The sequence below is a fragment of the Triticum urartu genome, chromosome 2 (assembly GCF_003073215.2).
Source record: "Triticum urartu cultivar G1812 chromosome 2, Tu2.1, whole genome shotgun sequence".
Classification (NCBI taxonomy): Eukaryota; Viridiplantae; Streptophyta; class Magnoliopsida; order Poales; family Poaceae; genus Triticum; species Triticum urartu.
Genome location: NC_053023.1, coordinates 356,589,863 through 356,602,932, shown reverse-complemented (window position 1 = coordinate 356,602,932; position 13,070 = coordinate 356,589,863).

Below are 13,070 nucleotides of genomic sequence, written 5' to 3'. Positions count from 1 at the left end.
AATCCCTATTCCTCACATTGACATCAATTGATGGGCATCTCCATTGCCCGTTGATTAGCCGCGTTGATATGAGACTTTCTCCCTTTTTGTCTTCTCCACACAACCTCCACCATCATATTCTATTCCACCTATAGTGCTATGTCCATGGCTCACGCTCATGTATTGCGTGAGGGTTGAAAAAGCTGAAGCGCGTTAAAAAGTATGAACCAATTGCTCGGCTTGTCATCGGGGTTGTGCATGATGTGAATATTTTGTGTGGTGAAGATGGAGCATAGCCAGACTATATGATTTTGTAGGGATAACTTTCTTTGGCCATGTTATTTTGAAAGGACATGATTGCTTTATTAGTAGGCTTAAAGTATTATTGTTTTTATGTCAAATGATAGACTATTGCTTTGAATCACTCATATCTTAATATTCATGCCATGATTAGATATGTGATCAAGCTTATGCTAGGTAGCATTCCACATGAAAAATTATTATTTTATATCATTTACCTACTCGAGGACGAGCAGGAATTAAGCTTGGGGATGCTGATACGTCTCCGTCATATCTATAATATTTGATTGTTCCATGCCAATATTATACAACTTTCATATATTTTTGGCAACTTTTTAAACTATTTTTGGGGACTAACATATTGATCCAGTGCCCAGTGCCAGTTCCTGTTTGTTGCATGTTTTTGTTTCGTAGAATATCCATATCAAACGGAGTCCAAACAGGATAAAAATTGACAGAGATTTTTTTGGAATATATGTGATTTTTGGGAAGAAAAATCAACGTGAGACGATGCTCGAGGGGCCCACGTGGCAGGGGGCGCGTCCCTGACCCTCGTGGCCACCCCGTAAGGTGGTTGATGCCCTTCTTTCGCCGCAAGAAAGCTAATATCCGGATAGAGATCGTGTTACAATGGCAGCCCAATCGGAGTTACGGATCTCCGGGAATATAAGAAACGGTGAAAGGGCAGAATCTGGGAACGCAGAAATAGAGAGAGATAGAGAGACAGATCCAATCTCGGAGGGGCTCTCGCCCCTCCCATGCCATGGAGGCCATGGACCAGAGGGGAAACCCTTCTCCCATCTAGGGAGGAGGTCAAGGAAGAAGAAGAAGGAGGGGGGCTCTCTCCCCCTCGCTTCCGGTGGCACCGAAGTGCCACCGGGGGCCATCATCATCACCGCAATCTAAACCAACAACTTCACCGCCATCACAACCAACTCTTCCCCCCTCTATGCAGCGGTGTAGCCTCTCTCATACCCACTGTAATCTCTACTTAAACATGGTGCTCAACGCTATATATTATTTCCCAATGATGTATGGCTATCCTATGATGTTTGAGTAGATCCGTCTTGTCCTATGGGTTAATTGATGATCGTGATTGGTTTGAGTTGCATGTTTTATTATTGGTGCTGTCCTATAGTGCTCTCCGTGTCGCGCACGTGTGAGGGATTCCCGCTGTAGGGTTTGCAATATGTTCATGATTTGCTTATGGTGGGTGGCGTGAGTGACAGAAGCACAGACCCGAGTAAGTAGGTTGTTTGCGTATGGGATAAAGAGGACTTGATACTTTAATGCTATGGTTGGGTTTTACCTTAATGATATTTAGTAGTTGCAGATGCTTGCTAGAGTTCGAATCATAAGTGCATATGATCCAAGTAGAGAAAGTATGTTAGCTTATGCCTCTCCCTCAAATAAAATTGCAATAATGATTACCAGTCTAGTTATCGATTGCCTAGGGACAAATAACTTTCTCGTGACAAAAAGCTCTCTACTAAAACTAATTTAGTTGTGTCTTTATCTAAACAGCCCCTACTTTTTATTTACATGCTCTTTATTATCTTGCAAACCTATCCAACAACACCTACAAAGTACTTCTAGTTTCATACTTGTTCTAGGTAAAGCGAACATCAAGCATGCGTAGAGTTGTATCGGTGGTCGATAGAACTTGAGGGAATATTTGTTATGCCTTTAGCTCCTCGTTGGGTTTTACACTCTTACTTATCGAAAGAGGCTACAATTCATCCCCTATACTTGTGGGTTCTCACTATCATGATTTATCTTCTGTTTATTCGGAACTAATCTTGTAGTAATTTGCTCATATTCCCAACAATCCAAAAACCTGATAATAGGAAATTTTCTCGAATGGTTTTGCTGCGCATTTGAAGCCACTTGCCTTTAAGGGGGTGCAATATAAGTGGTGGCACACGAGAGCAGTTTACTGGTTTCGGACCATGTATTGCTATGACGCCACTAAGGGCAAGCCTGAGGGTGATCTTAATCCAGCACAGTTGGAAGCTTTTGAGAAGATCGATACTCTCTTTAAAGGCACCCTTCTAAGTGTTCTTGATGATTCCATTGTGGCTTCGTATATGTCATTTGACAACGGTAAGGACATGTGGGCTGCGCTCGAGGCCAAGTTTGGTGCCTTGGACGCCGACAGCGAGTTGTAAGTCATTGTACAATTCTATGACTACAAGATGACTGATGAGTGCTCTACTGTACAGCAGGCTCATGAGCTACAGTCACTCGCAAAAGAACTTGAGTACTTCAAGTGTGTGTTGTCAGACAAGTTTGTTGCCGGAGGCATCATTGCCAAGATTCCACCTTCGTGGAACAATTTTGCTACTTCCCTAAAACACAAGAGACAGGAGTTTTCCATTTCAGATCTCATTGGTACTCTTGATGTTGAAGAGAAGGCGAGAGCGAAGGACACACGTGCTCGAGTTGTCGAGGGAGCTTCTAGTGCCCACATTTTATAGAAGAAGAACTTTTACCCCAACAAGTTCAAAAACAACAAGAACAAAACTCAGGGAATAGGCAAGTTTGATACAAAGAACAAGCCGTCACATTCTACCAACTTCAAGAAGAATTCTCATAAGAAGGGGAAGGGACTTTGCCATGTCTGCGGTGATCCTAATCACTAGGCTCCGAAGTGTCCTAACCGCTTTGAGGAGCGCGAACATGAGTAGAGCAGCAAGTCCGCTGATGTTGTCATCAGTGATACTTATATGAAGGAATCTGGGTCACAGGGACTTCTCCCATGCTGATGGGGAATGGGTCACATGCCATCATTCGAGGTGTCGGTACATTCGATCTGAAGTTTACTTTGAGGAAGATCGTGTGTCTGAAGAACGTTCATCATGTGTCGTCCATCAATAAAAATCTCATTAGTGGTTCTCGTTTATGTCAAGATGGTTTTAAGTTGGTTTTAGAGTCCAATAAAGTTGTAACTTCTAAATATGGACAATTTGTCGAAAAAGGCAATAAGAGCGGAGGCTTGTTCCGCCTGTCTTTGTCAGATATTTGCACTAAAGTTATTAATAATGTTTTCCACAATAATGAGTCCGATATTTGGCATTCACGACTTTGTCATATTAACTTTGGTTGCATGATGCGGCTAGCCAATATGAATTTAATTCCGAAAATCTCTACTGTTAAAGGCTCCAAGTGCCAAGTATGTGTCCAAGCTAAGCAACCTCGCAAGTCCCATAAGACTGCAGAGGCAAGAGACTTGGCGCCACTAGAGAATATACATTCTGATCTTTGTGAGATGAATGGCATGTTGACAAAAGGTGGAAAGAGATAATTCATGATGTTAATTGATGACTCGACTAGATATTGTTATGTGTATCTTCTGAAATCAAAAGGTGAGGCTTTAACTTTCTTCAAAAACTATAAAGCTGAAGCAGAGAACCAACTTGATCAGAAAATTAAACGGTATAGGTCTGATCATGGTGGAAAGTATTTTTCAAATGAATTTGATTCCTTTTGTGCGGAACATGGTATAATCCATGAGAGGACGCCTCCCTACTCACCTCAGTCAAACTGAACTCTAACTGATATGGTTAACACCATGTTAGACACATCAGGTCTCTCCAAGGAATGGTGGGGGGGCGCTAATGACTGCGTGTCATGTCCTAAACCGAGTTCCCACAAAGCATAAGACCATGACTCCATTTGAGGAATGGGAAAAGAAAAGTTTGAAACTCTCTTACCTACGTACTTGGGATTGTTTGGCGAAAATCAGTATACCAATTCCCAAGAAGCGCATGCTTTCACCAAAAACCGTGGATTGTGTTCTTCTGGGCTATGCTTTTCATAGCATTGGCTGTAGATTTTTTTCAAATAAAATCTGAGGTATCCGGCATGCATGTTGGTACGATTATGGAGTCGAATGATGAAACTTTATATGAGGACATAGTTCCTATGAAGGATATGTCGAGTTCATCAAATCAGGAGATACCCACAACATCTAGTGAGGAATTCACTGTAATTCCTGAACCCACCATTGTGATGGAACACATTGAGAATCATGTTGAGGGTGACAATGGAACTCCTGTGAAGAGTAAGAGATTGAGGAATGCAAAGTCCTTTGGTGATGATATCGTTGTGTACCCTATGGATGACACACCCATGACTATTTCAGAAGCCTATGCATCTACTGATGCTGACTACTGGAAGGAAGCTGCTCGCAGCGAGATCGATTCCAACCTAGCTAACAGAACCTGGGATATCAAGGACCGTCCTTATGGGTGCAAACCTGTAGGATGTAAGTGGGTGTTCAAGAAGAAGCTTAGATCTAATGGTACGATTGAAAAGTACAAGGCACAGCTTGTGGCTAAGGGTTATACCCAGAAAGAAGGTGAAGACTTCTTCGATACCTACCTACCCGTGGCTAAACTGACCACAATCCGGGTGCTACTATCACTGGCTGCCTCACATGGTCTTCTCGTTCATCAAATGGATGTTAAGACGGCTTTCCTCAACGAAGAGTTGAAGGAGGAAATTTAGATGGATCAGCCAAATGGTTTTGTAGTACCTGGTCAGGAAGGAAGGATGTTCAGGTTATTAAAGTCTTTATATGGCCTTAAACAAGCTCCAAAGAGTGGCATGAGACATCCGAAAGAACATTAACTGCTGCCGGCTTTGTAGTAAACGATGGTGACAAGTGTGTGTACTATTGCCATGGTGGGTGTTACGGCATATCTCTCTCAAGGTAGTTTTGGTGATTGATGACAACATGTTTGTGGACTAATCTTGTGCTTTGAATAATTCACAGATTCTCCCCTGGCACGAGAAGCTTTCTTCCCCTCTGAGTGTATTTCAAGACGGTGTAGATCTTTCGTTTCTTTCTCGGTGGACTAGTTGCGTAGAGGGCACCGTACTATCAAGGGGGGGTCCGCCGAGGTATTGCATGGGTGGAATCATCACGTACACATCAGCTTCTCACCCTCCGAGCTTTTCCATTCCATTGTAGAGTTCTCTCCTCTCTTCCTTGTCCTGTCTGGGTCCAAGCGGTAGTACCGCGCACCCAGCGGTAGTACCGCTGAGGAGCCACAAGCGGCAGTACCGCTCCACAGCGGTAGTACCGCCCGTGGCTCCACAGTAGTAGTACCGCTGGGGTGCCTGGCACCTCCGCCTCGTCCTCAGCATCTTTGAGAGAGTCTCTCTCTCTCTCTTATGCGCCCCAGCGGTAGTACCGCACTGCCAGTGGTAGTACGGTCGAAGGGTCACAAGCGGCAGTACCGCTCCACAGCGGTAGTACCGCCCGTGACCCCGCTGCCGTAGTACCACTGGGCAGTCTGGCTCCTACCGCCTCGATTCAAGAGGTCTTTTTCTCATGTCGGGTTTTGCGGCACTAGTTGCGGTTGTAGAGGTGGTAGTACCGTTCCAGGAGCGGTAGTACCGCCTCTACCACCGCGGTAGTACCGCGTTAGGGTCCTTTCCCTACTAGTCTCCTCTGCGCGGCAGTGCCGCTGGCTGGCACGGCAGTACCGCTGTCCTAGCGGTAGTACCGCCCCCTCTCAGCGGTAGTACCGCCCTTTGCGGGGCTGGTTGGTGGGGGGCAATGGTTGGATTGTTGCCCCCACTATAAAAGGGAGTCCCCTTCTTCTCTTTGACCTACCTCTTCCTCCCCCAAGCTCCATTTATTGCTCAAGCTCCATTAAATGTTCCAAGCTCCATTTTCGCCCGATCTATCTCTCTAGCCAATCGAACTTGTTGATTTGCTCGGGAGTGGTTGAGAAGGCCCCGATCTACACTTCCACCAAGGGATTTTCGATTCCCCCACTCATCCCTAGCGGATCTTGTTACTCTTGGGTGTTTGAGCACCCTAGACGGTTGAGGTCACCACGGAGCCATAGTCCACTGTGGTGAAGCTTCGTGGTCTTGTTGGGAGCCGTCGATTAAGTTGTGGAGATTGCCCCAACCTTGTTTGTAAAGGTTTGGTCGCCGCCTTCAAGGGCACCAATAGTGGAATCACGGCATCTCGCATTGTGTGAGGGCATGAGGAGAATACGGTGACCCTAGTGGCTTTTGGGGAGCATTGTGCCTCCACACCGCTCTAACGAAGACGTACTTCCCCTCAAAAGGAAGGAACTTCGGTAACACATCCTCGTCTTCACCGGATCCACTCTTGGTTATCTCTTACCTTTACTTGTGCAAGCTCTTTAGTGTTTCTTCCCTTGCTTGCTTGTATGTTTGTTGTTATTGCATCATATAGGTTGCTCACCTAGTTGCACATCTAGACAACCTACTTTGATGCAAAGTTTAATTTGGTAAAGAAAAGTAAAAATTGGTAGATGCCTATTCACCCCCCCTCTAGTCAACCATATCGATCCTTTCAGTGGGGGCGAAGGAGTTATTCTTTGTCTATATGTCGATGACATATTGATCTTTGGAACCAAACTTGATCTATTCAAGGAGGTTAAGGATTTCTTATCTCGCTGTTTTGAGATGAAGGATCTAGGAGTAGCTGATGTTATCTTAAACATCAAGCTGTTGAGAGATGAGAATGGTGGGATCACACTGCTTCAGTCTCACTATGTGGAAAAGATCTTGAGTCGTTTTGGATATAGCGACTGCACGCCTTCTCCAACTCCATATGATGCTAGTGTGTTGCTTCGAAAGAATCTACGGATTGCTAGAGATCAATCGAGGTATTCTCAGATCATTGGCTCGCTTATGTATTTGACGAGTGCCACGAGGCCTGACATCTCTTTTGTTTTGACCAAGCTGAGTCAGTTTGTGTCAAAACCGGGAGATGATCATTGGCATGCACTTGAGAGAGTTATGTTCTACTTTAAAGGCACTGCGAGCTATGGGATTCACTACACCGAGTATCCAAGGGTACTGGAGGGTTATAGTGACTCAAACTGGATATCTGATGCTGATAAGATTAAGGCCATAAGTGGTTATATTTTTACACTTGGTGGTGGCGCTATTTCCTAGAAGTCTTGCAAGCAGACCATCTTAACAAGGTCAACTATGAAAGCTGAACTCACAGCATTAGACACTGCCACTTTTGAAGCAGAGTGGCTTTGTGAGCTCTGATACGTCTCCAACGTATCTATAATTTTTGATTGTTCAATATTGTTATATTATCAATCTTGGATGTTTTATAATCATTTTCTAGTCATTTTATATCATTTTTCAGTACTAACCTATTGATATAGTGCCAAGTGCCAGTTGCTGTTTTTCCATGTTTTTTACATCGTAGAAAATCAATATCAAATGGAGCCCAAATGCCACGAAACTTTACGGAGATTTTTTATGGACCAGAAGACACGTAATGGGCCCTGGTTACGCCTGGGGGTGCTCCGAGGGGAGCACAACCCACCAGGGCGCGCAAGGAGGCCCAGGCGTGCCCTGCTGGGTTGTGCCCACCTCGGGTGCCCCCCAGACCGCCTCTTTGCTCTATAAATACCCCAATATTCCCCAAAACCCTAGGGGAGTTGACAAAATATTCATCCAGCTGCCGCAGAGTACAGAACCACCAGATCGAATCTAGACACCATCTCGGATGGGGTTCACCACCTCCATTGGTGCTTCTTCGTTGATGCGTGAGTATTTCTTTGTAGACCTTCGGGTCTGTAGTTAGTAGATAGATGTCTTCCTCTCTCTCTCTCTCTATCTCTCTCTCTTTGAATTCTCAATACAATGGTCTCTTGGAGATCCATATGATGTAACTCTTTTGCGGTGTGTTTGTTGGGATTGATGAACTTTGAGTTTATGATCACATCTATATTTTTATATCCATGAAAGTATTTGAGTTTCTTTGATCTCTTTTATGCATGATCTTTTGTAGCCTCGTATTTCTACTCCGATATTTGGGTTTTCTTCGGCCAACTTGATCTATTTATCTTGCAATGGGAAGAGGTGCTTTGTAGTGGGTTCGATCTTACGGTGCTTGATCCCAGTGACAGAAAGGGAACCGGCACGTATGTATCATTGCTACTAAGGATAAAGCGATGGGGTCTATCTCTACATAGATAGATCTTGTCTACATCATGTCATCATTCTTATTGCATTACTCCATTTCTCCATGAACTTAATACACTAGATGCATGCGGGATAGCGGTCGATGTGTGGAGTAATAGTAGTAGATGCAGGCAGGAGTCGGTCTACTAATCTTGACGTGATGCCTATGTAATGATCATTGCCTGGATATTTTCATGTGTATTTGAAGTTCTATCAATTGCCCAACAGTAATTTGTTTACAAACCATTTGCTATTTTTCTCGAGAGAAGCCACTAGTGACACCTACGGCCCCTGGATCTCTTTCTCATATTATTTGCCTATGCGATCTATTTTATTTGCCTTTTATTTTCAGATCTATTAAACTAAAAACACAAAAATACCATGCTGCAATTTATTTTATTTTGCGTTCGATCTATCAATATTTACAACTTTCTCTCGTCAACGCACCAATTTCTGGCACCGTTACCCGAAAGGGATTGATAACCCCTTTAACACGTTGGGTTGCGAGTATTTGTTATTTGTGTGCACGGGCTGGTTACGTTCTGTTGGTTGGTTCTCCTACTGGCTCGATAACCTTAGTTTCATATCTGAGGGAAAAACCTACCGCCGATGTGCTGCATCATCCCTTCCTCTTTGGGGAAATACCGATGTAGCTTCAAGCGGCATCACAAGGAATTTATGGCCCCGTTGCCGGGGAGGATCTTCAACATATTCCAGGTTCCTAATCACAAATCTCATCTCCTCGCAATTTACATTATTTTCCATTTACCTCTCGTTTTCCTCTCCCCAGTTCACAAAAATTTGCCGTTTTATTCACCCCTCTTTTTCGTTCGCCGTTTTCTTGCTTTCTAGTCTTAATGGCTAGCATGCCTACTCCTCCTTTGTCACCATATATTTAAGTGCATTACTTCAAGCAAATACAAGGAGAAAATTTGAAAGATGCTTGGTATAGGCTTATGGAATCTTATTGTATTTCCAATTTAAAGGGGGACGCTAAGGTCTTGCTTCGTAATTTTTACATAGGATTGGCTTTGCAACATAGACAACTCCTAGATTTTGCTGCTAAAGGGAATTTTATTGAGCTCGATGCCAATGCTGCCTATGAAATTTTAGTTGCAGTTTTGGGGATTCCACCTCAAAAGAAAGGGTTTACTTTCACCCTAGAGGGAGTTCAAATGCTGGAAAAACTTGGTGATTTGCATAAACACATGGTTGAATTACAAAAATATAACGAACCCCTCAAAAATCTCAGTGGTAGTATCAATCGCATGAATACCTTGATTACTCTTTGCAACAAGCGATTGGATATTTTGGATCTAAAGAAGGTTTCTTTTTTAGAGATTTTAGGGGAGCGTAAAGAGCCTCCTGGGTTTGATAAAACCCTTACAAAAGTTGCCAAAACTTCGGAAGACAAAACTTAGATCCTTGCTTTATGCCTAGCTAAGGGCGTAAAACTATAGCACTTGTTGGGAGTCAACCCAATGAATAAAATTTATTTTTTCTTTTTGCTTTCTGTTCTTGAGTGTTTACACAATTATGCTACTATTATGATTGTGTTTTTTATGTTTTAATTAGTGTTTGTGCCAAGTAAAGCCTTTAGGATCTTCTTGGGTGATAGTTGTTTGATCTTGTTGAAAAAAGAAACTTTTACGCTCGCGAAAAATAATTCTCATTTTTAACCAGAAAGCGATAAAATACCCATTCCTTTTGCAGTAGATCAATATACAAATCTCTCATGCCGTCCTAATTTTTCAGAATTTTTGGGGTTATAGAAGTATTCGAAATACTTAGATTTCTACAGAGTGTTCTGTTTTTGACAGATTCTGTTTTCTTTGCGTTATGTGCTTATTTTGATGGCTCTATGGTTTTCTTTGATGAGTTTTTGTCATAGAAAAGTTGTAATACAGTAGATATAATGCAAGAACAAAATATGAATTGGTTTTATACAGTACTTATAGTAGTGATTTATTTTCTTATACTAACGGATCTCAAGAAGGTTTTGTTGAGTTTTGTGTGATTGAAGTTTTTCAAGTTTTGGGTTATCTTACGATGGATGGAGGAATAAGGAGTAAGAAGAGCCTAAGCTTGGTGATGTCCCGGCATCCCCCGCTATTATCCAAAAGAGAGCAAGCAACTAAGCTTGGGGATGCCCCCGAGTGGCATCGACTCTTTCTTCTAACGACCATCGGTATTTTACTCGAAGCTACATTTTTATTTGTCACATACTATGTGTTTCGCTTGGAGCGTCTTGTATGATATGAGTCTTTGCTTGTTTTATTTTGTGTTTTAAGTCTTGATTCGTTGATGGACACACCTATCTGAGATAGCCAAAATTATTTCATGACTTGTTAGAATTGCTCTCTATGCTTCACTTCAATTTTTATGAGCTAATGGACTTGCTCTAGTGCTTCACTTATATCTTTTTGAGCACGGTGTGCTTTAGTATTTTTGGAAGAAATGCTCTCTTGCTTCACTTAGATTTATTTGAGAGTTAGTAAAATTTTCAAGAAATTCTCTCTTGCTTCACTTAAATTAATTTGAGAGAAAGAAAGAAATATTATGCTCATGATATTCACTTATATTTGTTTGAGCTTGTCAAAAACAACAAATAAAAATTAGTCCCAAAGTGATAGATATCCAAGAAGGATATAATAAAAACTTTCATGAAGATCGTTGGACAAAATAAACTTGATTCTTAGTAATAGTTTTGAGATATGATGATGTGATATGTGAGTTATGTTGATGAGTAATTCTGATTTAGTAAGAATATTGGTGTTAAGGTTTGTGATTCCCTATGCAAGCACGAAAGTCAATAATTATGCAATGAAATTAGATCCTACTTGTGGTGCATTATTCGGTGTTAGTTATGCTTAATGCTCGCTTATGAGATTATTCGTTTCTTGGTTGGTTGCTTCTCAATCTTTTGCTAGCCTTCATATTGCACTAAGTACGATCTCTACTTGTACATCCAAAAACCTTTAAATCAGTTTTTCCACATGAGTCCACTATATCTACCTATATGCGGTATTCTTTTATCGTTATAAGCAAATTTGTATGTGCCATCTCTAATTTTCAAAATAAACTTATCTTTTGTGTGTTCGTTTCGCTCGCGGAGCGGTGAGGGGTGGCTAATATTTTCCATGCTAGATGTGTTATTCTCATGATGAGTGTTTATTCACTTGTCATTACACGAGAGTAAGGCAAAGGTATTAGGGATGCCCATTCCTGAAATAAAAAATGAATTTACTTTATGTTGTCAAATAATAAATTCCTTGGAAAGTGTTTCTATGGAAGGCACCCGTGGATACAGTTAGCCTTGGAAAGTGAAAGTATGGTTGAAAAAGGAATAAACTTTATTTTCTGTTTGGGAACCGCCTATGATATATCTAAGCATGGAAAGTATTGGGAACTCTAAGTCATTTTCGTTGGTGGGAAGGATACACCTCCCAAAATGTTTTTATCTCTAAGTTTTTCGCTTTGAGCTCTGACACCTTTACAAATCTCTACTTCCCTCTGCGAAGGGCCTTTCTTTTATTTAAGCAATTTATATTTTGAATTTGAGTCTCTATCTTCTTTTATAAAAGCACCAACTAGGAGGCAATATGATCGTACTTGAGTATTGGGTGTAGTTAATATGCGATTGTGTTTCATGAATGGATCAATGGTTGAGCATGATGGGCTAGGGATAACTTATTTTATCGTTAATATTTTGAAAGACATGGTTGCTTGTTGATATACTTGAGTATTTAAATTATCATGTCAAAACTAGACTATTGCTTTGAACAATATAAAAGTTAAAATGTCCATGCTATAAAGAAAAGAATATGATATGACATGATTGCCAGCATTCCACATCAAAAATTCTGTTTTTTATCACTTACTACTCCAGGACGAGTAGGAGTTAAGCTTGGGGATGCTGATACGTCTCCAACGTATCTATAATTTTTTGACTGATCCACGCTGTTATATTATCAATCTTGGATGTTTAATAATAATTTTATAGTCATTTTTTGGTGCTAACCTATTGACATAATGCCAAGTGCCAATTGCTGTTTTTTTCATGTTTTTTTACATCGTAGAAAATCAATATCAAACGGAGCTCAAATGACACGAAACTTTACAGAGATTTTTTATGGACCAGAAGACACGTAATGGGCCTTGGCTGCACCTGGGGGGTGCTCCGAGGGGGAGCACAACCCACCAGGGCACGCCAGGAGGCCCAGGCGCGCCCTGGTGGGTTGTGCCCACCTCGGGTGCCCCCCGGACCGCCTCTTTGCTCTATAAATAGCACAATATTCCCAAAACCCTAGGGGAGTCGACGAAATATTCATCCAGCCGTTGTAGAGTCCAGAACCACCAGATCCAATCTAGACACCATCTCGGATAGGTTTCACCACCTCCATTGGTGTCTCTCCGATGAGGCGTGAGTAGTTCTTTGTAGACCTTCGGGTCCGTAGTTAGTAGCTAGATGGTTTCCTCTCTCTCTCTCTCTCTCTCTCTCTCTTTGAATTCTCAATACAATGGTCTCTTGGAGATCCATATGATGTAACTCTTTTGAGGTGTGTTTGTTGGGATCGACGAACTTTGAGTTTATGATCAGATCTATATTTTTATATCCATAGAAGTATTTGAGTTTCTTTGATCTGTTTTATCCATGATAGCCTCGTATTCCTTCTCGGATATTTGGGTTTTGTTTGGCCAACTTGATCTATTTATCTTGCAATGGGAAGAGGTGCTTTGTAGTGGGTTCGATCTTATGGTGCTTGATCCCACTGACAGAAAGGGAACCGACACGTATGTATCGTTGCTACTAA